General features: G+C 30.2%; 1 protein-coding gene across 1 annotated transcript in view; it reads left to right on the top strand.

Annotated features, from left to right (window-relative positions):
- Positions 1-992: 992 nt before the first annotated feature.
- LOC124353721 (protein phosphatase 1 regulatory subunit 16A) overlaps positions 993-26290 on the top strand; it is a 75210-nt gene continuing 49912 nt past the window's right edge. The window contains exon 1 of the mRNA XM_046803692.1: positions 993-1398. The gene's annotated coding sequence lies outside the window, so the exon portion shown is untranslated. The remainder of the gene's footprint in view (positions 1399-26290) is intronic.

Raw genomic sequence — 26290 nt, 5'->3', positions numbered from 1 at the left:
TAAATAACTAAAAGTATTAAACATAGTGTTTGGAAATTAGCCTACATGGGCAAGCAGCCTGTGCGTAGGCTAAAATAATCTTCAAAGGCAAGTGAACTATTAATAACGTAGTTTTTAACAAGTGTGAGCTTTGATCACCAAATAGATTAATTAATTCAGTTACTCCATGAGCTCTCTTGTCCAGTACATTTTATTCCCGTCTAATTTTAAGTAGAGTTACAAAAACAAGACTTGATTAATTTTTAACTTTGTGTAATATTGCCCCAGGTCATCAAAGAAGTGGGATAAGGAGAACATACATTAGGGAATAATGTTTGCCAGCATTAGCATTGGTGTTTGGATTTATTCAATTGGATAACTATAGTTCACATTAACGAATAAAAACTGAAAAGTAATTAATTTTACATTCATTAAGAGTAGAGAACTGGTTATTGTCTTCCATAGTGTTCAAGGTGCTTGTGAGCACTCAATGCAAGGATTAATTATATTCAAATCCAGGGTTGTCTGGAAAATTTTCTTAAGATTACCTATTCATTACTAACTAGAATTCCCTTGATGGCGGTATAAAAAATTAGCCCATTTTCTCATTCACTAATATTTGTATTTCATGACCAAACCAGATGTGATTTCAATCATATTAAACCAAAAAAACTTACATACTTCATAATGTTAAAGACCAAAATGCTAAAATTCTTCTTAGAATTATAGACAATTTTAACTGTTTTAATAAGAGAGTTTAAACATTTGAAGTTGCTCCTGTTCCTTCAGATAGTTTTAACACGAAGTTTTAAAACTATAATCCGAGAGTTTGACATACTCTCAAAAAAAGGCAGACATCTAAATAATAATCATACAGTACCAGTGAATGAGATCTTGTGTAAAAGTCAAGATTTACACATTAGCGCCATTCATAGCTTGTGCTGCTACCTTGCGGAACTTATGGTAGTTAACAAAATCACGAACCGTTTCCTTGACAGCAGTCAGCTGTTTGGGATATCCCGTTCTCCATCCTTATTGGCCATTCTTTCTCCAGTAGTTTTCGTTTTCCAGTTCCGTTCCAGAATCTAGATAGGCAAGCACTCGAACGGGAATGTAACAAACTAAACTAAACCAAGAACAGTCGAAACGAAATACAAAACAAAACGGTAAACAAGTTCGGAAGTGATGTACAACGTTCCTATTCTGTTCCTAAAAACGCGGTAACTTGTGACTTATGTTTATACATTTTATAACGGTATTACAAAACTATGTTGTAAAATTTAGTGTTTTTTAACTTGCTAATTTTCGAGATATGTAGCGGCAAGTACAGTTTTGGGTTGTTTATGGTTCAGTGACTCTTTTGTTGAACATGGGAGTGTGAAGTAACCTGCATTTTTTATCGGAGGGAGAAAAAATAAGGTATGTTATTTCAAATGTTAAGCAATCCGCAAATTACTTAATAATAATAATTAGATGTAAGCAATATAAAATAGTCAGTTAACTTTAGGTCGTTAAAAATTCGAGGTCAGGGTTCATTAAGGTTATGTTTGGAAGTAAAATTTAATGATGTAGTTTGATTTATTAATTTTAAATCTTCCTATGTTAAATTGTAAATGCTTAACAATGTATTATTATTCAATGACACAATTTTTATTTCTGTGATTTATACATGGCAAATGTAGCCCTATAATTACAAAAAAAATAATAAAAATGTAGGGTAGGGTACGATAAGCGGACCCGGTTTTTTATATCGAAATTGGCAACCGATATTACTTAATCATAACCATCGATATAATCAATCGATACTAATTAATCATTTTGAATAATCTATATCAACAGCTGTAAATACTTTCAAATAATACACGTAAGGTAATATTTCAATTTTACATAAGTAACAATTGATTATTAAAAATGACAGTCAATTTTAGAAAACTACACAACATTGCTTTGAAAGATGATAAGACATGTTTTCCGTGGCTTCAACATGGACTCGTACCGTAAAACCCATTATGTGAAATTTGTGGGAAAGAAACAAATGTAACTGTGAGAGGAGCAAATATGGTCGTCTTCGGTTTTCCTAATTTTGGTTATAATAATTTGTTTGATCACTGTTAATATTAAAATCATATGATTGTTATTGAGGACTATAGATACTTTTATATTGATCAAAAGTCTAGGATTTGAGATGCGAATATTAGGTATCGATGACTATATTCTTCCTCCTGTCACAGTTACAGTTGTTTCTTTCCCACAAATTCACATAATGGGTTTTTCAGTTCGAGTCCAACATGTTGAAGCCATGAAAAAGCAATGTTGTGTAGTTTTCTAAAATTGACTGCCATTTTTAATAGTCAGAATTACTTATGTAAAATTGAAATATTATCCTACGTGTATTATTTTAGAGTGTTTACAGCTGTTGATATAGATTATTTAAGTTAATATGTAGTTCAAAATAATTAATCAGTTTATCGATTGATTATATCGATGGTTATGATTAAGTAAAATCGTTTGCCAATTTCAATATAAAAACCGGGTCCGCTTATCGTACCCTACCCCTAATTTCATTAGTTGTAATTAAGTTTAATTGTTTATAAATATTTTAGGAAAATAAGCCTATTTCAAGCTCTAATGATCTGACACTCTCGAATTTTGATATTTTACTGATTGCGAAGACTGTTTTTTTGTTGTCATAGTGCGAGATAGTACCAAACATGTTGCTACATGTTTTTTGTTGTCATATAAGTGCGAGATAGTACCAAACATGTTGCTACAGTTACTTCTTACGGCTCTGGCATAGTGCCAGCCTGTTTGGCTGTGGTTCCTTTTACAGATACGTTTTATTTTCAGGACTTTAAGTCTGTTCTGTTACTTTCCTATTAACTTAATAAGCATTTTTTTTTTAAATGAACAAGTAATGTGAACTGGATAAGTTAGTACTCTTTGATTACTTTTCAATAACAATTAAACATTTCCCTAGAACATAATTTTATTTTCAATAGCCTCAGAGGTGAATAGGTATACAATCGTAGATGTTATCAAACAATAGCTGCATAGTGTATATTATATGCAGCTCTTAAAAGTAGGACTAAAAGCTCTTAAAAGAAGTATGAGAAACTACTACGAAGTAATAGCATTTTATTGAAACAAAAGCAACAACTGCTAACGCTAAATAGTTAAACTACGAAGACTGTCCGGAACAGATGGTAGTTGTTATTTCCTTACATCCACTACATCGTAGCAGTTCTACGTTTGTGGACTCCCGGCTCGCTTCTTGAGCTGCAAAATAAGCGTGAGGCTCCAATTGCTTGATGAGATTCAACACTCAAATCACCTCTTGATAAAGCTGTCCAGTAATGAAAAAAGAGGTCCTCTCTGTGAACAGTAGACTACACACTGTTGCTCCTTTAATAAAACACTCAGTCATTGAAACACATTAAAAGTCCAAAATTCCAAGTGTAATACCTTCAAGAAAATCTTGGACACCAACATCTTTAGCCACTCCAACTTAAGGGTAGAGTAGGATATGCGGACCTGGTTTTTTATATAGATATGATCAAACTCCTTAATTATTATACCCATCGATATAATCAACAAATAGCAATAATTTAGAACAATAACTAAATCATCTGCATCAACTGTACACACATTTTTGTGTTCTAAACACAATTTATTCTATAAGTAACTTCTTTTAAATAAAAAAAGATAGTTTACCTTTCAAAATCTATACAAAATGTCACCAAAAGATCATGATGTCTTTTTTTTGTTTCAAGATGTTTGTATTATTGCTACGTTTTCTTTATTACTTCAGTGTTATTTCTCCTATTACCCGTATTAATTATATTAAATGAGTAATGGTTATGGCTCCTTTATTATTTATGACAAGTAATTGTTTAAACTAATTCTATTAATTGGAATTATGTGACTCTAATTTAATATTTTAGACATGTTGATATCGATTGATAGTTCTGTTATTCAATATATAAAATAGTGATGATTGTTACAAGTGATATAAAACTGGGTCGGCTTCTCGTACTCTGACCCAACTTGAAATCCTGGATTAGTCACAGCGTGCAAATAATTTCCATTTTCTCCCTTGGTGTAAAAGCTTCTTGTTGTGCCATCACTTTCAGACAGAAACGTAGCAGCCAAAAACTTAACACATCTTCTTCAAACCATGTAGCCCAAGTTGTTTATCAGTGACATGCTGATGCTCACCATTCAACAAACACTCACACACAAGCATGAGCATTAACATGATGCTGATTGAACTGAAATGAAATCTGACCTATGATATAATATGATATGATAAATGACCTAGTATATGACATTTAAACAAAGCTGCGATTGCTACTACGATTACTGCTGTGATTTGTAGTAGTCATTAGATTCTACTTACATGAATCTAGAACAAAAATTATTTTGTCTTGGGCAGTATACTATACTTTGGTATCACTTTAAATTTTATTCACTTTGTTTCAAGTAATTTCTTCTAAGTCAGCGTGTTGGACAGAGTAGCTACATTGTATTCACTGAGCGCCTGCTATAATCATTCATATTAACATTCATACTCACATTAATATGGCAAGAGCCATCATTATATGGCTCTTACCATATTAGGATTAATGAAATTGAGAATCTGATGTCATGCCATCTGTATAAAAACATATTTCTATTCAAATGTTTCAACACCACCTTATCTTCATTGTAGCAATGTTTAAAATGACAAAACAGGGATGTGTGAAGAATTCATGCTGTTTTTCAGTCTCATATGCAAATATGGTTTATATAAAAGGTAATTGTTCATGTGAACTACATAATTCACTCAATAATCTTGTCCATGTGTAAAAGTAGCAAGACAGAGATCATGTTTCCGGAAATGAAATTCTTTGAAGCTACCTACAATACTTCAAAGTTGGCCAAAAAGAGTTGTAGTTAGTCTGATCATTAATTAGCCAAATAAAAAAAAAATATGAATGGAACACAAGTATTTTTGAATTTTAGCCGTTGGGACAATTCTTTTCCTCTGCACCATCAACTAGCGCTCTGTTAATGGCGGTATATAAAGCTTTAAATTTAATCACAAGTATCTTGAGAGTAATTTCATAATCTCTGGCTAATTTATTTAATGCTCTTGTCTTTATTAAATGTTATAAAAGAAACGTGGGTTCTCTAATCCAACTAATATTGTCCCCTGTCTTTAATTACCATTTTAATCCTTTTCAAATATAATTTCTTATATTTTTAAAATTTAAATACCTTTGGATGATAAGATTTTGTGATTAATAAACAGGCATTACTTTAACAAAAATATTTTGTTGTCCAACTTTTAGTGCTGTAGTATTAGGGAATAATTCATTCATGTTTATATGAAAAAAAGTTTTGTCCTGAAGAATATGCTCCGACATCAATTTTTGAATACCCCCAAGACCACTGTGAATGAAAGGCTTCACTAAATTGAGTTATTTTTAATTAAAATCTCAGCAGCAACAGCTTTAAAGTATGACACGCTCGTAGTTAGTTGGCAGTTAGTGCTCTGGCAATGCTTAGTTAACTACACAGAATTCAATGGGAGCACTTAAATGGTGAAAGGAGTTACAAGTTGTAGTAACTTCAAAACACTAGTTTTTGTTCAACTGACGGCAGCACTTCTCACCCACTCATGGAGTTACCAACTGCAAAGCCTCCATATGACATATTTCAGCTATAAAACTGCTCTCTAGTTCACCTCAGTTTATTAGTTCCTTTTGCGCTTTTATTGCTGTAAATTATGTAAATAAATGTACAGAAAGTCCTTGTTTTAATACCGAGATTTTCATTAATGAAATAAATTAAGAAGTGTATATAGAAGCCACGTAGGCTACATATTCCATTGCGTTTCTTTTCTAATTTTTTAATGGCTAGACTCATAGTCTTATCAGACTAACAACCAACTAAGTGCCTGTGAATTGTCTGCATCGTTCTCTTCACCTTCACAACATCATTAGAAGCGGTTGATAGCTGATTAAATAACACCTCTGATATAAAGCATATACTATAATTTTATAAACAGTTTCAGAGATGGAAAATTGTTATTTTACACACACACACATAAATACACACACATATATAAAGAACAATAATTTAGCTGGTGATGTAGAAATGTGTTGTGAGAACACTGATATATAGTTAATTGTTGTTTTGTTATGTCATAGAGGATCTCCTTGTATGCAGCCATTATGGTCTTGTTTGTTATAACCAAAATTAACTTGGTTGATTATAATATTAGAGCCTGATGGTGATATCCAATGTACTAGTACAGTTAAAGATCAAATTTTAATGCCTGAATAATTTACCTTTTATTAATAACTTGTGTATCTTTAATCTATTTTCGTATACTGTCTGGATGCCTGTATCTGTCTTTTAGTTTTTTTTTTTCTTTTTGTTTTACTGAAATCAGTATAGATAAAAAAACTCAAATTTGCTACACTTATGTTTCTTACAATCTCCAAACAATATAAAAATGGATATTACATTATCAAATCAAGTTTTTAGATGGCGGATGTTGTAAATTTTAAAAGTTAAAGTACAGTAAAATCTAATACAAAATTATGAAAAATCTAAAGAATAATAAAAGCTACTAAATCTAATCACACAAATGTTGATACCTTTGTTAATCATAAAAAATTTTCAGTAAATAATGTAAATGTAAGCTTTTAACTTTTGTAATGCACAATTAATAATGCTGTAAAGGTGTAAAATGAACGTTTTTTAAATTATGTTATTTAAAAAATGTAGTAATCTGTAAGATTCCATATTGAAATGTGCTATCATAATATAATATACAATTTCCTCTGGATTTTAGGCTGCAAGGAAAATGATTGTACAAAATTAAGAGTCTTTTATCTTTACTGTTTAAACTTTAAAAACTAAAAGACACATATATACAGACAGACGGTAAACGAACAGAGATAGAACATTAACTGTTTTTAGCTTCTCTTGGTCCTGGAACAAAGTTTGTGTAAAGAGTTTGGTTACACTCTGTATATATATATATATATATATATATATATATATATATATATATATTTAAAATATATGTATGTATATAATTCTTTACTTGTGTGATATATTATCACATTATTCTTCATGTTTTCTAACTTAAGTCGTTTTGTTTATTTAAAAAATTATTTTATAAATTTATAAATTATAAAAGTATAATCATTCCTTGAAGTCATCATTTATATGCATATTGTAAAAGTTTACATTTGCATCTTCAATCCGATTTTATTTAGATCTAGTTACAACATTTCCCAAAGTGCCCAATTTAAATGCTTACATAATTCCATGTTGAGAGATAAAAGATGTCTTCAATTTTTCTGTCGTGGACTATTTAAAGATCATTGTTAACTTAGGATACTAAAATAAAAAAAAATAAAACTGTATTGGATTCATTTACACTAATAAAGTGAGATAAGAGCTCTTGGTTAATAATACTCATTGATAAAGTTTTAATATCTTATCAATTCACAAAAATCTAGTTGTAAGATGTTATTTGAAATATGTAAAAAATGTGTAATTTGAAATCAGACAACTTCCAACTGTCTAAAATCGTGCCTGCTGAATAACCATGATTGGTTTCTCGGCTTCTCATACAGAGAATGCAGCTGAAGAGGTAACAGTAAGGTTGTGATTGCCTGATAACGCTCCTTACCTCCAATAATGTTATCAGAATACCTTGAAGTTATCTCAAGTAACGTGTTCTATCATAAGCTAATGTTTTGTGTATCTGTACAAGGTTGTGTTGAGTTTTTCATGTGTGAAACAGCTTAGTTTTTATGCTGCATAGTTGGTAAGATTCTTGAAAGCACTTATTTCTTAACAATGAAAGCAGTCATATAGTCGAGTCTCAGTTCTGTAATTCTCAATTCATATATTTTCTCCATTCTGTTGTTTGTTCATGTTCTAAAATTGATGCAAAACATTGTACATGATTGATTTTAAAATACGCTACTTATTAACAGTGTTCTTTGAATTATAATTCCTTATAAATTAAAAAATGTATGTTTACAAATATTTAAAGCTATATTACAACTAATGATACTGTTCATGTAAAATATGGAATAATTCAAGTCTATTTCATCATTAGCTTATTATTTTTATTAAAGTTGAAATATTTGACTTCTTAAATAAACTTGTATTATTATCAAATTATATAAAGGATAGGAACATTTAAAATTTTAGTTTGTGATAACGAAAGTTATTTTCCGAATTTTTCTTGGGATTTCATTAGCTCACATTTCGTTATTGAAAATATTTTTTCATAACTAAATACCACAATATAAGATGTCTACACTGGCCATTAATCTATAGTTATTACTGCTAAAGAGCAAGAGCCTAGATAGTCAAGTACAGCTTATTTCGGTTTTATTCTGTTATAAAAAGTTACTGACATATTAGATAATGAAGCCATTTAATCAGTTGAGTTATTTTGCATAAGTCATATGAGTAAGTTAGCTGATGTGTGATGCATGTATATTGTATAGGAACAGACAATATATCACAGTTTTTAGAGTGATTTTCTAAACTCAGATCATCCTCGAGTTATTGTTTTACAGACAGTTTCTCACAGCAAGTCATAGTACATGCAATTTTTTCAAACAATTTCAGTTCCCAATGACATATTATACGATTAATAAACTCATTAGGAACTCATTTTACGTTTCATGTTAGGGGAATTACAATAACAAAGTTAAGTTGGTTCAGGTGGGGAGATAAAGTTGAGAACGGTGAAGAGGCAATCAATACAAGGCTGTAACAGGTGTTAAGATAACATGAACACGGGATAACTGTACAGTATTGTCGATTATAGTACCGTACTTTGAGTGCTACTCTACTCTTCTTTGGATTCCGTCGGCTCACATTTCGGTATTATTATTAGTTTTGATTCTTTGTATTAAAAATTTTCATCGTGGCTACATTTTAGATACAATAATAATTGTGTAAGTAAAAAGTTTTTTCTATTTATCGGTGTTTGAATAGTTTTATTCGGATTACGCTTGGAATAATTGTTGAATTCTGCAATGCTATGTTAAACCTTTCGAGAACATCTATGGTTCAGAATAAGATTTTTTTCTAGTGAACATGGGTCTAAAAATGTCTAAAAGTTCTCTAAGTTAGCCTAATTAAAATAGTTATTTCTCTCTGACCAAACTCTTAAAAAGTTATAAATTCTAGTACACTGGGTTTCTTTCGGTGAAAAATTAGATTTTGGAAATTTCAAATTAGTAGGCTAATATTTGTCTTTTTAGAGTGGTAGCTTTGAAAGGAAAACCCTATGTTAATAAGAGCAAGATGCAATTGTAATATTCCTAATAAGAGTAAAATGTACTTACACATCTTTATTGAGATATTGAGGTTTTCTCAGAGGATTGAAAACAAGAAATTTGTAATTATTCTTACACCAGGATAGCGTTGGCATGTTTTTGTTGTTATTAACATTGTCATACTATAATATATTAATATTAAGGAGAATAACTGCACTAAAAAAGACCATAAGCCATATTTATGGTATAGGTACAAGAGAAAGCACATTTGAAAGTAGTTTTTCCTCGTTTAATGTAGGAAATATCATATTTTTACCTCTAGAAAACCTTTATATAAAGAAATGGATTTTGTAATTTGTTAAAATATGACAAGTCAAGTATTCAGAATCTGTTCTAAACAGAGCAGCACAAATTAAAACTATTTATAATTGTGCAAGGAGTGTGGGCATGACTATTAGATGTGTGACACATTGACTGATTATACTTTCTTAGATACAGTTTGCAGTAGATAAAACTGAGTTTGGCTCATAATTTTGTGTGATACACCCAATCTATATACACTTGTAGATTAAACTAAAGTTTGGGAATCATTATTTTGTGTGATACATTGATTCGTTTAACGTTTATTAATACAGTTGTACTCAGTTGTGATAAAACTGAGTTTGAGAATCATTTTGTACAATGACCGATTTTATTTAATTCTACATTGTTAGTTGGCTATAGAAAAACCCGTGTTTGGACCTTATAATGTTTTGTGATATATGCATTAAATCCAATGTTGTAAATGTAGTGGTTAATAAAACTATCATTACTATAAAACACACTAGCCTCATCTTAAACACTGTCAATTATATGTCTGTATTTTTGATGTTTGAATGTAGTTCCATACTAATAGATTAGGACTTATAATAGATAAAAATTACTTGGGATAAACATGTAGATCATGTTACTAATAAGATGTCTACTGGTCTATATGCATTGGGACAAATGGCAAAAATTAGTAATTTACATAGAATAGAATAGAATATTCTTTATTGCACATATTCTTGGAGAACAGGGCAAAAGTCATGTTTATGTTACAATTGGTGTATGAGTTAGTGTTTGTCAAAAATTGTGTGTTCTACATTGAGCATTGTTCTACATACACTGAAATTAATATATTTCTCATTGATGCACTCACATTTAGCTTACGGAATAAGCATTTATGGAGCAACAACAATAATCAATATAGATAGGCTATTGGTCCTACAAAAAAAGCTTTGAGATTCATAAAAAATTGAAGACATACAGATTCTGTTAAACATATTTTTTCTGAACTTGGGATTCTGACAGTATATGGTTTACACATATTTGAATCAATAATTTATGTATAACAATTTTTTGATCCGATATACTAAAAACCAATAAACGTACATTAAATACTCATTTTAATAGACATATCGATCAACACAATCTCGAATTTTACAAAAAGAAAACGTATTACAGAGGTGTTAGATATTTACATAATTTACCAGCAAAATTTATAATGGAAACGGATCTGTTAAAATTTAAAAAAGAATTAAAGGATTATTTAACTAATTTGTCTCTATATTCTTTTGAGGAATATTTCAATACAAAAACTGATTAATTCATTTAAAGAAGAATTGAAGATAGATTGTTAAGATGTTACCAATTTTTGTTTATTTATTTATATTTTAAAATTAATATTAATATTTAGTTTTATTGTAGTGACGCTATTCTTTGTACCTTGTACATATTACAGAATAATGTATTTTGACTATTGACTATAACCAGTACTAAAATTGGAATCTTTCAATAATATTAACACTTGAGATCAGACCTACTTCTTTAAATTCGATTTTCATAATTAAAAGTTCAAACTTAAATATAAAGATAAAGCTCCTCATTATTATAATATACGTGTAGAATGGAATTTAAAAAACTTCAATGGTTTATACAAATATTTTAAGTTTACCTGTGCACAAAATAAAATCTGTGCACAATCTTCAAGATTTTATCCAGACATTAACAAACCAATTAAAATTATTTAGCTGTTGTAAAAGTTTATCATCACCATTTCGAGAGTTTGTATATACAGTATATATTATATATATAAATAAGAATGTCACTAGGGAAATATAATAAAACTAAAGGATAGCGTTTGCTCTCTCACTGATTATTGTTACACAGACAGATTTCATCTGCAAAAAAAAAGGACATCCTTTCAACCATTCTGAATTTTAGTGACAATTTTATGTCAATATTAGAATTATTTAAAACATGTATACTGTAATGTGTTTATTTGCTTAAAACAGCGCTGCATAGCGAAACTTTGTGGTGAGTACACAGTTGGTAAACTACTTGGAATATGTCAGCAATTGCAAAGTTAACTGAGGTTTCTCGTTTATCTAGAGAAGGATTAACTTGTCATCAGCACTGATAGGTTCAACAAGCCTCAGATAGTGGGTAATATAAGATATTCACTTTACATACGAGAATTTCATAAAGAGAGATTTTACTGGAACTTGTGGCCTTAATAGAAGATAAGGTAATCGTAACTACACAGTTCAGATTCTAAGCAGATCTATAGATATCTGTGGTCTCTGGACTAAAGTGACTCTTATTCAGGTATATTTGGGCCCAGTGAAGTAAATTTGTCTCAAGTTAAGTTATAATTTTTAAAATATGATCTTGCAAAAACGTTACCTCTAATAGGTTAACACTTTAAATTAAATTTGATTTATCAACTCTTTTGACACAACCATTACTTTTTTTATTGGCTCAAGCATATTCGATCTACACTGCAATGTTCCACATAAATGATCATAACTCACCAAATGTATAAAAATCTGTTTTTCCCCCTTAAATAGGACCTAGATGTCTTTTTGTTTAGGAGTTCAATAAAATAAATAGCATGGGCTTTGTGAATTATTGAAAAGGGTGAAGTATTAAATAAATTTTTGTATGCTGCTACAATATTATGTCACCAGACGAAAAGGGAGAGTAATTAACATTGATAGATATACAGATTTTGGAAATTTTATGTGAATCTGTTTAATGTAAAATAATTTGCAGATTAAGTTACTTTTTTCTTTTTCTAAAATCACTCAATTTTGGTTAGTACTGAATGTGGAAGATCAAGAAACAGTTTTTCCTTATTTCATAACTAAAACAATCTGTCTAAAATCTCAATTTGAAATTAGCAGTGAAGAAAATATATTTATTCCCTGCATTTACGGACCTGCACTATTACACGTGTTATTAAATATTTAAATTTAATTAAACATAACAAAATTAATTAAAATAGTTTGCAAATTATTAAATTTACTGTATAACCTCATCAAATGTAATGAATTTTACATTGTATTATTAGTATTTAAAGTGGAGGCAAAGTTTAATTAATGTAATGCTTGTAATTTATAATGCTTGTATTAACAAGGCTTATCCAACAAGTCCTATCTACCTCTCAATCTCGTACTGAGAGTGTGGCATGTAGAGGCTAATGACTCAACGAGTATTGCTTGTTTGGTATCCAATAGCTGATTCGCAGTCCGTGCGGTTTTTGCATTATCGTATCATTTAAAGGACCATTAGGTCCGAGAAGGGGTCGTTACGAAAGTGGTCTCAGGGTCCGGTCGGCTAATGAACGCTCACTTCTTGTTGTAATTAATACAGCCTCTTTCCCTGACGGCATTTCCCGTCAGACGCACTCCAACTGGCCGGTTTCACTTTCCTATGTGATGGCAGCCGTCACAACTACAATGCAGAGTGCAGGTACAGGTTTCAAGTTGGTTTTTGTGTGGTCACGGGTGCTTATTCGGCTATTGGAGTTGCCGTGGCTGAAATGATGTGAAAGAGGTAAAATAGTCATTAAAACAATTTTTTATAAAAAACTTAACTCAAAACGGAAGAAATGTTTCATATGAGTAATTTATTACATAAATTATGTATTTCAGTAGAGTTCTTAACAAAAATTTAGTCTAAAAATATGTTATGCTGCGGATTTAAACCTAAAAACCTAAATTTAAATGCTTTAAGCTCTCCATTGTGGTTATTACCGTTAAAAGCAGGTATATTTTTAATTTATTAATTGATTCCCATCCTTTTCTTCCAAAACATTGTAAACTAATTTGCCCCATTTCCAATTTGAATCTATATATTTAGCTTGTTCCTCAGTATTAAGTAAAGATTTGAAACTGTTACAATTATGTAGATGTTTCCAAATGTTCTGGAAATTTCCCAAAGGAAATAATTAATTTGTACTATGGAATATTTTAAGAGCTTCTTGTAGTTTAACTGATTCTTTACTGCTAAGACTTCAAATGTGATACACAATGAGCCTTCGTACTTAACTTGGCTGTAATAGATAACATCGCACTAGCGTGTATTGCCATCTATCTGTAGCTCGTTACGTCACGCTCTGTTGATGTTCCTCCGTTCTGTTGTAATCATACAGGCATTGTTCTGTTCTATATCGAGTGAATCGTATTGTAGTTTTATGCCCAACACCTGTAACTATGCTGGTAATTCCTTACGTAAGGAGATTGATTTGCTTTACAAAATTGTATTATTATTTCTGTAAAATATTAATATTAACTTGCCAAATAATATGTCAATATAGTTTATCAACTGTTTTACTGTATTTATTGAAGGAAAAATAGATGTTTTTAGCTTGTTGAAGAAAAATTGTTAAATTTTATTAAATTATTTGGCAGTATGGATATGAATATTGCTTACTATTTTATACATATTGTACCGAATGACGATAACACATGGGGGTGGTGACTTCTGAGGTCGTAGTAATAAATACTCGAATTGGAAAGTTTACTTATAAGTTCAATTTAATTAATGAAACTAACAAGCACCACTTTTAGTTGCTAAATTAAATGTATGCCTTGCCACGTTGCTGTCAATTAGAGTACAAGAACTAAAAATGTATATCTGATAGGTGGGCCTAAAATATCCAATGTTCTATGGAATTATGCCTTCGATATTTTACTTTATAAAACTTTAAGATTTTACTTCCCTTCGCAATATTTAGACTCACAACCCGGGCGTCGGCGTCTTGGCACGAGACATTGAAGCTTTAGTCTAAGAAGGGTTATTTCTAGTTGGTAATTACTAAAAGAGGAGTAGAAGTTATGAAAGTGGTAGCCATCTACTCAAATAATACGTGAGCTCGCCTAAAACAAATTCGCGACGGTATTAGCCATTTAATGAGACAAAAAACTTATCACAACAACGTGCTCGTCAGAAGGACGACGCCACAACTTGTATCCATTTCAATCAAGCAAATAAAAGATCTTCAAGGGTAAGTTACTTTACTATTTACAACTTTACTTTACGTTACATTCATTTTTATATGTTTGGCATCAAAGGGCTAATTTAATAATACGAAAATATAAATTTTACTTACGGACATAGCGGTGAAATCGGTCACGTAGTTGGGCTGCTACGAAGTGTTACAATAAAATATTCATACGCGTGCCAATTAGGTAGTTAGTGCGTCGATAATTTAGTTCCGGAACATTAGATAAAAAATAATATTAAGTTGTACTGGTTAACTAGGTTGTGAAATGTTGCATTATATAAAATGGAACTAACTAACGGTACAATATCAAGTATTAATATATTAATCTGATATTTTAATTACGTCACAAAACCAAAAGTAAAACTTAAATTGGATGTTTTGTATCACTGAAATTCAGTTTTAAAACTATTATTTCTCACTCAGGTTATATATTTTTGTACTTATCCCACTGCATTGTCTATTTTCTTAGCATGTATTAGATTGTATCTGTTACTAAACAATTAAAAACAAAATGTAAAATGTTCTAAAGTCAACATTGAAAAAGCAATTACACATGAATATCAAAGAACCCAACAGAACGTTATGAAGTCACACAAACCAACCCAACAAAGTAACTTTATCACATGTATTGTGTTACTATGTCATATGATTGTGCTCAGTTGTTTACAAATTTCATTGTTCTGAAATTTTCTCGTTGCCATTATGGTTACCCATAAGACCAATGTATAAATCTTAGAATTTTTCAACCTTTAATTTTGACATAAAAATCAGAAAGTTCTTCCTTGGATCAATAAGAACCTTTGCACCAAGTTTCAAGTCTCTAGGACATTTCTATCCAATGCTAACACACAGACAGACAGATAACAACATGCTTTTAAGAAGGTTCTATGGGTTCCTGAACAACACTTTGAAATTCATCATATACATTATTTTCAATAACTACAATTAATTTAAAAATAATACTAAAAAAATTATACCTTAAAATTTTGGAATATTTTGCAACATACAGTTTTCTTGAATCCAGATAGTTTTAACTTCAAATAATCTTTAGATATTAATAATATTTAGTAATAGATATTTCTCTTCTTCCAGTTCAAGGACTGTTCGTCCCTATATTTAGGATCAGTTTTGGGGGACTCAGCAATATATTTGGGAAAAATAACAAAATTTTTTGATGAAGTACAGTAAAAATACAATGTCCAGTGATATTTTAGTAATCATTAACAAGTAACACGCAATTAAACAAATTTGTCTGGCACTTCTTGGCTTCTATACGGAGTGTTAGATGATAGAAACAACTAGCGAGAGATCCACAGCAAGGCATTGGGAGTGGGTCAGGTCCAGGAGTTGTGAAAGTGAGTCAGGAGCGAGGTGTGATATGTGGTGCAACCACTGCAGCTGTGACTGACCAATGCTGCAGAGGGGGGGAGGAGGAAAGGTCAAGGGACAGGGGCGTAGGTGTGTTGGACAGATTACAATATAGATCTGTGATTGCCCCCTCCCGGCCCCTCCTACAATTTTTTATGACCTTGTTGTTCCACTGGTTTTTTCTACCCAGGAATTATTTTGAGGAGGAAATTCATACAGGCTAATGTTTGAGCATTTCATCACGCACATAACTCGTACCAAGATTAAAGAAAGAGGAACATAATGTAAGTTTTAATCTAACAGTCTGATTGGCAATATCAGTAGATAACACTGTTGTTTATAAACTTGTTCTTTCTGTGCCCAGTTTTTAATTTATTAGACTGATCGTTTTTAAGAGAAAACAGTTCAAATTAAACCAACTTTTCAGTACAGGCATATGTCACGTTTTTTCTTAAATATTGTTACAGACATTGTGCTAAAACTATGTTTTTACACAAAATACTAATCAATACTAATACCAAAGTTTTGACATGAATAATTTTCTGTAATATGGAAAAAACAATATATATTGGATTAACATTGGTAAAAGCAAAATAATAACAAAAAAGAACAATTAACCAATAACAATCAACAAATAACAATTAAAACCCTAATGTACAATAAAATTCACCTATGGAACTTTAAAAAATAAACAGTTTTACGTTAGTTTATTTTTAACATTTCTTTTAAAGTAATGAAGAGGGTTCTTTTATTTCTGCATGCAAAAAGTTAAAAAATCTAATACTGCTACCATATTAGCTTGAGTAAGACGTGTTTTATGAACAAAAATTTAAAATTAAATTGAAGGATACAGACAAAAAGGATATAGGACAATGTGGGGACACAGAATTAAAACACTTAAAAATAATTAATTTACTGATATTCTCCATCCTAGACACACCACTGTATTCTATTAAAGAGAGCAGGCTGAAAAGAAAAAAATAAAAACAATACATCTGTTGTGATAAATTCAATATAAACCTTATAAGAATCTGTTTTAACTCGTGCCTTATTGGTCTTGCACATACCGTTGATTTCAAATTGTATAATAATTGAGGAAATCAATAAATAAAGTTTAAATTTACTGTGTGACGTATCTCCAATTAGTATTTTTAATTTTTTATCAAAACAGTTGTAATTCAATTAAAAAATTCATATCTCATTTAAAGTGCATAAATTTAGTTAATGCAGACAGTTTTTTACATGTTATTTCAGTAACAAGATATTCACCGTGAATATTTATGTTTGTTGTAATGAAACACCAATGAGTTTAATTGAAGCAAATCCAGTAAATTTATCGTGGCAGCGATTCTGATTAAAGTACTACTGAGAGTTCACTACTGTGTAAATGTTAATTGGCTCTATACGGTTCACCTTTAGCCAGTAGTGGGTAGTTTATGTGATTGAGTGAAATAAATATAATTGCTGCCCCGACATATGCTAAAGGTTAGTTCTCTATAGAGATAATCATTCACTTCAGTGAGAACTGTGTTTGCAGTGACATAGTTCTTTTTAACTCAGCTACTTTTACTCAGACCTATTCTTATGTATGCTTTGGATTCCTCACTAAAGTTGGGCGAGATTATGCAGGGTATCTGCTGTTCTTTGAATATTAATAGTAAAGTTATAATTGAATTTGCCACTGAAGTAAATTGTAATTATAACCAATCATTGTCTAGGTTTTTTTATGCGCATTTTTACATTTTCCATCTACAATTTTCTGCTTTGTTCTATACAAGTTCTTTAAAATACTGACTGGAAAAAATACAAGATGATAGCTTTTTTGTCTCTTTATGGGAAAACAGTAACCATATTCTATACTACAAACTAACTGCACAGAACTCAAGGACTTCTGTCCTGTAATCACGATAATTAGTTTTGGATTAGTATGTGGTTAGGTGGGAAAATCAACTCCATTATTACAACAGCGGAGGAAACACAATAGGTTTTGCGGTGTGCGCAAGTAACATAACTAACTTTGTTGGAAAATTCTTATTAATTTTCACATTTTTTAAGCTTTTTCTGTTAAAAAGAGGCAAGAACAAGAGGCATAGATAGAACTGAGTTTTTGTATTCAATTTGTGGAACTACCAAAATAACTTAGGTCACTCCTTCATACTGATTTGTCCTTAGGTGTTTATAATGAAATTCTTTTCTTTTAATTTCATAAGCCTGTATTATTAAAGCCTTTAATTTGTAATTATATAGTACACATACATTCATCATGTGATTACTTTAGTTCGAGCTTGTTTAATTATTGGTGCACTGGAATATGTATTTTGTACTCCTACAGTAATTCTCTTATTCTGAATTTTTATATTAACAATGTATCTATAGTATTTGGTTTTGTAAATTGTTTTAATAAATTACCCAATAAATGTTTATGGCCAATTTTAAATAAATACAAATTATATTTTAATTTAAAAGAGTTAATTAAATGCAACAAATTTGGTGTAAGTTATAGAAAACAAATAGAGAAGTGTTGAAAAACTTTTACCATAAACACAGATATGTGCAATATCCTTTGATTATCTTATCTTATTTACATGTATATGGAAAAGCACAAGATACTACTGTAAATATTTTCTCTTGTTTGCTAAAACAAAATGCAATGATGTAAGCTTACAATTTCCCTCTGTCTTATTTCAAATTAACCACTTATTAAAATAATTTATAATGTAATAGCTGTAATAACATTATTTTACACAATGAATGGTCACAACTCAATTTGATATGGTGGCAATCTAAAAGGCAGAATCAATAAAAAGTGAGATCATATATGTTTAAAGGATTTAACAAGTGGGAAGGATATATTTGTTTAAAAGAATTTAGAACAACTTATGAATTCAAAACTGGACAGCACTTTGGGATTAAGATTTTAGTTAATATTTTTTTTTTTTGTTAATCAGTTGTTGCAAAGATCTAATATTTTATGTTCAGCTAGCAATAGATTAAAAACTAAAATGTCTTGAAAATGAAATACAAATGCTTGAAAAAAATTAAACAAATGAAAAGTTCAAACATAAAAATATATATTAAAAATGATTCTGAAAGTTTTAGTTTCTCGTAAACTATCACAAGCTGGTTTAGAGAGATGGATTTATCACTTTTATGGTTTCAACTTCATTTTAGCTGTTTAATCAACAAGGCAGTTTTAACAATGTATGAACAATTGGCAGGGATGTTGAACAGTGAAGGCTCCACAACAAGCCCCTGTGGTATACCTGATAATAGTAGTTGCTGAACGTAGTAAATGCTGTAGATAGAGGGTTGTAGACATAGATGCGGAAGATTGCATGGCACTAAGCTTTGACCTTGGTTCTTGCAGGACTTTCACCACAACAACAGACCTCACCTGTTATTGTCCAATTATCTCAGCCTTGGCCAATAATAACCCTACACTGTGGCGTGTGGTTGTTGGCCCCCCCAGAGTTATACTCTTAGTTACCGCCTTTGTCATCACGGTTTGACAGTTTCTCTTTTTAACTCATCCTGGTTTTCACCAGACATCCATTCTGCCTTTACTAAGTTGTAGATTTTGTTTTGTTGCATTATAAGCATTGACGGAAAGAACATTTTAATATTTTGAATCACCTTGCTATTTCTAATAATAATTTTCTGATATAGAGACATATTTAAATGTTTGTATTATCTGAGTTGTACCATTATTATATAAAATTAAATTTGAATTAATATTTTCTTTGAGATGATGTCTGCTTACATCACAATTAAAAGATCAAAGAGTCTAAAATGGATCCTTGCTGGACACCATACTTTGGAAATCCCTGATAAGAAATATATTTTTAGTATTTAAACAATAATGATTCATTGATTTTAATGAGAAAATCAAGGAAATAATTTTTGTTATTGTAAAACGAAAGAAATCGGTTTGAGTAATACAATTAAAAGGGGAAGGAGAAGTGGTGATTATTCTTGCATTGGTGTGAATGAGTCAATCAATTGAGTTCTACGGCTGCTGAGGTTGTATAAGTAGAATTTAGTTGTTGGCTGTTTGATTTATTATTTAAAATCTAGTATAGAGGTATTTTGCTTTTGTATTTTTTACCTTTTTATGGTTACTTAAGGCTCTTTTGATTTGTTCGGATGTAGGCTATGCAAGCACGTTAACAATGGTTTACTGAAAAACATAGGCGCTTTATAGTCTTGGAATCTTTTGTATGTATTAGTGTTGGAGTTTTTCAATGTCTGGATAGTTAGGCTATTTATTTCACAAACTTGAAAATTTTTAGTTTAAAAATACATGTTTACACTTGTGTTTGTGTAGGTATTAAGTCCTATAACTCATTAAGGCATAAGGACATTTAAATTAAATCCTCTTTTATTACCATAAAATTATTCAAGATTCTACCTGCATCACTGAAATTTCTTTTAGCGTTGAAAACCTGAATTTCAATTTATGGAATGACGATTTTTTAAAGATTTTCTATCAAATACCCATTTAAAACACGTTTGGTCAGTTTGAAAAACTTTTAAGAGTGTTAGTATTAGACATCAAGTAATTAGCCACAAGATAAAAACACTACATTTTGTTAAAATACCCAGTTTTTGTTGTATTTTAGAAAATTCTAACTAATATCTTTGTATATTATTTTATTAACTCCTCTGCAGACTAAACAAATAGTAAACATTTTGAAGCTTCTCAATATTTAAATTACAACATCTAGAACAAATTTATAAAAAATTCACACAAAATTCATTCAAAACTGTTTGTATTTTACAGCAAATTGAGAATGTTCAATAACAATTAGACAGTACTATTAGAAAATAACAATAACAATTTTGAAAGTTTGGATTTTTTCTGTTGTTTACATTTAAGACATACATGTGTTCTTAATTTAAAATTTTAAGTTATGAATCCTTTTTAAACTGTCATTTACGGACTAAGTCTGTCTTCTTCTCTGACTTTAATTATAGCGAACATAATGTCTACATTTATTATGAAATAGCAATATTGAGGCCATGAGCGGCTCGTATTGTGTGTGCGGCCAGCTTCATCAGAGGGCACTTTGTGTTAATGAGGTCCCTCGAGCTTGTGTATACTGTTGCTGGTGACACAAGAAGAAGTAATCATGATGGGAGAAGATGGGGTCAGGAAGGGTGGTGGCTAATGTTTGAGCATTTCATCACGCACATGGCTCATACCAAGATTAAAGAAAGAGGAACATAATGTAAGTTTTAATCTAACAGTCTGATTGGCACTAGCAGTAGATAACACTGTTGTATATGTACCCTTTTATAAACGGATTCTTTCTGTGCCAAGTTTTTAATTTATTACACTGATCGTTTTTAAGGGAAAACAGTTCAAATCAAATCAAACCAAATTTATTGCCAAACAACTTTTCAGTACAGGCCTCCGTCATGTTTTTTCTTAAAGATAGTTACAGTTATTGTACTAAAACTATCCTTTTACACTAAATACTAATCAATACTAATAAAAAAGTTTTGACATATGAATCATTTTCTGTAATATGGAAAAAAGAATATATATTGTATTAACTTAAAAGCAAAAGCAAAATAATAATAGACAAAGAACAATTAATCAATAACAATCAACCAATAACAATCATCGAACAACAATCAAGAAATAAAAATTAAAACCTTAATGTAAAAAGTCTCCTGTGGAGTATAAAGTGTTTTAAATTAGTTTATTTTTAACGTATCTTTTAAATGAATGAAGAGGGAGTTCTTTTATTTCTGTAGGCAAAAAGTTAAAAAATCTAATACTGCTACCATAAAAACTTGGGTAAAACTTGCTATATGAACAAAAATGTTTAATTAATTTGAAGCGATTTCTGGTTTCATAGCTGTGTACTTTTGAGTAATTTCTAATTCTCTGTCTATTCCCCTTTACAAATGTCGAACACTGCAAAATATAAATAGAAAAACTGTTAGAACTCTATGCTTTAAAAATAGTTCAAACCTATTCGCAAATTTTCATTGATCCTTCAGTTTTCTAGAATTAATCTGAATTCAAAGAAGATGATGAAAGGATAACTTTTTTGATATTGTCTGAATGAGGGTGGAATTAATGAATCAAAATTATGAACTGTTATAGTCATAAAAAAGTCAAGTTGGAAGTGAAGAAATAACTTGATTTTTTGTAAACTCCTCTAGCCAGAATTTTGTAAGGATTCTTATTTCAAATATTTGTCAGCTGGTTTTAACTTATATTATTTAAAAAGAAATCACTGCAATATTATCCAGAAAGATACTCATTTAATTTTTGTTCAAGCCTGTATGGTCCCTAACTTACGTTTGCCCAACAGTTGAGTATAACAAGTGATGTAAAGTGAATATGGTTGACTGGCTTTAGCGCCTCATCTTAGTCAAATAATTGACATAGCCATTCTCAGGAGTTTGTAATGTGTTGTTAGTCATGGAAAACTTATATTTTGTCTAGGACTTTTTGTTAATGGCCCATTGGGATTACACGGTCCTAATTTATTAAAATAGTTTGTTATAACTTCATAAAAATATGCACTATTTACGGGGCACTTATTGTCAAGACCCAATTTGTTGTCAGGTGTTGTCTTCAAATTACTAATGCTGAAATCGCCTTTGTGTCAGTAATATTTTCTGTGTGCGTGAGGTAGAAACAGGACAGATTCTTTTTTTGTAAGTTTTGTTACACTTTTCTCAAGTTCTCTTTTCTTATTTCTCCTTATTTGACACCACCTGACATTTGTGTCATTACCACCATGTGTGGTGGGAGGGAAAAGTATATCAGTATAGCTCAGGTTTATGGTAACTACAGACATGAGTGAAAATCACTGTTTTCTATCCTACTGCCTCGTATATCTTCTCTAGGTAAATTGAGAAGTTGAAAAACAAAAGAGGCTTTACTGTAAGGTGATATTCGTCTGAAGTAGATAATTATTAATCCTCTCATCTTACACTTCACAGAGATAATTGTGATTTAGTGATTAGTATAGTGAGATATTAGCAAATTCAAAGAGAGAAAGAGGAAGCATTGTTTCTCCTGTAGTAATTTCCAAGGCCGAACAAGTAAATATGAACCGATTCTAATCTCTAGAACACGTTTTAAGTAGTTATTCAAAACTATGTATGTGGATACATACAATTTTTCAACCAATTTAAGCCCTTTGTAGTTTCAGCTAAAAAATTAATATGAAGTTGAGATTTAAACTTAAGTTAAAGTGAAAAATTAATTAATAGCGGTTCAAAATACCAAGATTTATTTGTAGCATTTACAGTCCTTGAAGCAATAACACTATTTATTTATACCATTTGATAATTATTTCATAATATACTTAGTCAGAAAAAGTAACAATTGTAAGGTTTTATCTTTACTAAACACGTTCGTACATTGTTACTAATCTAAACAAATAATACAACTATTTACTTTACAAGTTTTAAAAAGTATTGGAATATTTTTAATAGAGGTAAAAATGCCGTAGTAGTTTCATGTCAATGCTTGTTACATTCCAATATTGTAATGTTACTACATTGTAAGATGCAGCTCACATTTAAGTAACAATAATTATTAAGATACTGTGTAACCTGGTCATTATCTGTAATTTTTGACATTGTCAATGATTAAAAAAGTATAAAATGACAAATAAATATTATTATTGTTCAAGGATGTTTTGCAAAAACTAAGTACGATTTTACAGCTATTTTTCTGATCCCTTAACATTTTCTCTCCAATTAATTGCAGTAACTGGTCCGAGAATATTAAAACTTCCAGGGGGTAAATTATTTTAATATAATTCACTAGTACTAAAACCGAAGATGAAAGTATAGTTATTTCTCTGATTTAGGAAATTATAATTAAAAGTAGTTTTGCTATTTCGTATTTAGGTCATGTCTAGTTTGTTGGCTAGCTTCTTTTTTTAATATTTTTTTTAATGTTTCATCATTAGTATGTTTTTATAAAAACTTTTCCTTCTGCACACCTTTTTTGTTCAGTCATAGCATTGCCTCAGGAATATAAACTGTCACTAACTAAATTTTTAAAAGTATTTTATAATGTTGAGATGGAACTGAAATGCCGATGGAAACGGCTCAGTTTCTTACTTTGGGATATAATAAATACTGACACGATCTGTCGCGAAAATGTCGCCTGGTGGAGTGGCTTTGATGTGGTGATGAATTGGAGATGTTTTGGGAGAGATGCCCCCACCCTCCCCCCAGGGCTACCCCATAAAGGGGTGGTTGAGGGTGGTTATGGTGCGGGAGAGGGGGTAAACTGCCGTCAAAGCGCTATTTCACACCCCGTCACAGTCGAGTGCAGTCGTCAACGTTTGGGACTCTTTGCGCTTTTAATATGCCTTACGTAAGTGGAAAAGTTTTCTTCTCTCAAGTAGTATTTTGTAAGGAATTGTTGTTTAATTCACATTGTTAAACTTTTATATGTTCTTCAATTTATAAGACAGATAAAATAAGATCCTTCTGTTTCAATACCATAAAGTAATTGGACTAAATGCAAATATAATTTGTTATTAAATTGTTTGATTTAAATCTACAATAATTTGACTTTACTAAATAGAACGTAAATATGAATTAATTATAAAAAATTAATCTTTTACAAGTATTGAAGTTTAAATTAGATAAACATGGTTTTCACAACAGTTTTGTTTCATCTACAATGTACCAAGCTGTTTGTTTTATGAGTAAAATAATTAGCTTGGGGAATTCAGTATAAACGTGCTGTATTAACATGGTTTAATTGTTAACTAACTTTGCAGTTCATTGTTTATGAAATTAACAGTGTATAATGAATGTTATCTTTACAATGAAATGGAATCACAGAATTGATAATAAATTATGTTCCAAATTAATATTAGTCGGTAACTAATCAAAATAATAATTTTTGTGTTACAATCAAAATTACGACCAACTATAAAAATTTTGTATCATAACAGTATTGATGAAGGTATATAATATATCAAAGTATGTTGTGTAAAGTTGCAGAGGATAACTTTTAATACTTGTTAGTACTTTTAGTTTGGGTGGATATTGTGTAGAAATATTAATAGGCCTACATTTCCCTTTTCAAAATATATTATAGCAGATTCTATTCACTATGTCCAAAAGAGCAACAGTATTAAAGGTAACTTATAAATAGTGTTTATTTGAAAATATATTGCATAAAATATTCAGCAGAGTTTTCAACACTATTTTAGCATAGCTATTTGACATAATAGTTAATTTATGAATGAATTGGACTGAACTCATCCTTTACACTATTTTAGCATAGCTATGGTGGGAATAGTTGATTTATGAATGAATTGGACTGAACTCATCCTTTACACTATTTTAGCATAGCTATGGTGGGAATAGTTGATTTATGAATAAATTGGACTGAACTCATCCTTTACACTATTTTAGCATAGCTATGGTGGGAATAGTTGATTTATGAATAAATTGGACTGAACTCATCCTTTACACTATTTTAGCATAGCTATGGTGGGAATAGTTGATTTATGAATAAATTGGACTGAACTCATCCTTTACACTATTTTAGCATAGCTATGGTGGGAATAGTTGATTTATGAATAAATTGGACTGAACTCATCCTTTACACTATTTTAGCATAGCTATGGTGGGAATAGTTGATTTATGAATAAATTGGACTGAACTCATCCTTTACACTATTTTAGCATAGCTATGGTGGGAATAGTTGATTTATGAATGAATTGGACTGAACTCATCCTTCACACTATTTTAGCATAGCTATGGTGGGAATAGTTGATTTATGAATGAATTGGACTGAACTCATCCTTCACACTATTTTAACAATCTAAAAATGAAACAAATAAAAATATACTTTTAAAATGAGAAACTACTTAAAATTGTACCATTTATCTCTTGTATTTAAAACAAATACTAAATCATTGGCATGTATTTATAAAAATATATATGAGTGTTAAATTAGAATATTTGCATATGCTTAATCTTAGATGGTTAAAATTAGTCTTATAAGCCTGAAAAGATATACTTAGTACTCTTGAGTTATTTTCCCAGCAATTAAAATCTTATTATTTATTAGGTTTTAAATAAAAATACGTTTTAGGTAAGATAAAAAAACTTGTAATTTTCATTACATGTTCTTATAAAGATCATTAAAATGAGGTATAACAAGTTGGGGGTTTAAATGTAAACTTTTTGATTCCCCCTCCATCTAATTTTGGGAAGGAGATTATCATGCCCACCTACACCAAAAAGTATAATTTAAACTGTACATTTTTACTGTAGATCCATTAAAAAGTTAGATTGTTAAAATGAGTCTAAAAAACCCTGAATATAT

The sequence above is a fragment of the Homalodisca vitripennis genome, chromosome 2, assembly GCF_021130785.1.
Source record: "Homalodisca vitripennis isolate AUS2020 chromosome 2, UT_GWSS_2.1, whole genome shotgun sequence".
Taxonomy (NCBI): domain Eukaryota; kingdom Metazoa; phylum Arthropoda; class Insecta; order Hemiptera; family Cicadellidae; genus Homalodisca; species Homalodisca vitripennis.
Note: the sequence above shows the minus strand (reverse complement) of the source record. Positions and strands in the feature narration are given on the sequence as shown.